This window comes from Nanorana parkeri, unplaced genomic scaffold (genome assembly GCF_000935625.1).
Source record: "Nanorana parkeri isolate BGI_ZX_2015 unplaced genomic scaffold, ASM93562v1 scaffold519, whole genome shotgun sequence".
NCBI classification, from domain to species: domain Eukaryota; kingdom Metazoa; phylum Chordata; class Amphibia; order Anura; family Dicroglossidae; genus Nanorana; species Nanorana parkeri.
In genome coordinates this window covers 253,100-254,445 of record NW_017306787.1, presented here as the reverse complement: position 1 = coordinate 254,445, position 1,346 = coordinate 253,100, and positions in this window count along the sequence as shown.

Here is a 1,346-nt window from a genome sequence, read left to right as displayed (position 1 = left end):
GCGGGATGTGGAAAGAAAGGACCGCTCTTCGGTAATTGGCGAGAGGGGCGTTCAGGGGGCGGGGCCTCGCATCCCCATCATCGCTACAATAATTGTTGGTACCCAGAGAGGACGGGGACACTGATCCGTATGTGTACAGGAGACGGGTAGGTGCAGCCAGGAACAGCATGGGCATCCATACTGGGGTCCGCACAAATAAATGCAGGCAGGATAAGAAGTCACATGAAGGATCAGGGTGATGGCAGAGGATCGCTGCGCACAGCCAAACTATGACCAGAAAACACCAAAAAAGATGAATTGTTCTCCAAAGCAAAAGACAAATGTAGATGATGTGCGAGGCCCAATTGCACGGTGCACAAAGCTGCTTTTTACTGACACCCAGGATAATAAGAATAATAGCAGTACACTGTGTGCCAGCCACTGCACAGGACAAGGACACAGTACAAGTGTGGATTGTGCATTGCATCCATTACATGCAGGATATTATGACTAATAGCAAGAAAGATGACTGCACATGGGCAATTCTGAATAGAAATATATATATATACCAGCGCTTAAGTGCTGAAAGGATACAATCTAAATAGATTACTTCCATCCAAAGTTCATTCAAGCCTTCCCATTTAAAAAAAAATGATATCCACGGCCTTGCAAATCCCGGCATACTTTTGCGGCACTATAGAACAAATTGAAAATGCGCATTGGCATTGTGTGATGACCTCAATAAAGCTTTATTAAAAAGTAAAGTAAAATTGTGAAGTTGCTCATCTGTATCCAGCAAATTGAACATCTCAGCGCAGCTGGAACTTACGTTATCTGTGCTTTTGTCAAGTACTTTTGTGAGTAGTATATACTCACAAAAGTACTTGACAAAAGCACAGATAACGTAAGTTCCAGCTGCGCTGAGATGTTCAATTTGCTGGATACAGATGAGCAACTTCACAATCTGTCAACAACATGTAATTGGTGTTGCAAACATGCAAAATTATGTTTCCAGGAAGTGGGGGGTTTTCCTCGAAACGCGTAGAGGCGGCTACGTCTCCTGCCTACTGTGGCTGAGTACGAGACGGGCTCTCCCTTACAGGCCTTTGGATTTCTTATATGTATTTCACTTTTGATGCCTCCATCCTTATTCTCTATCCTGCTCCACTTTCCTCTCCCCCTAGCCTTTACGCCAACCCTCTGCTCACCTCCTCATATCCTTCCCATCTCCATTCCTTCCTCCCCCTTATTTTCTATATCCTGCTCCCTCCCATCATTTTCCTCTCTCCCTAGCTTTTACCTCAACCCTCTGCCCACCTCCCCATATTCTTCCTATCCCCCAATCCTTCCTCTATCCTGCTCCTTCC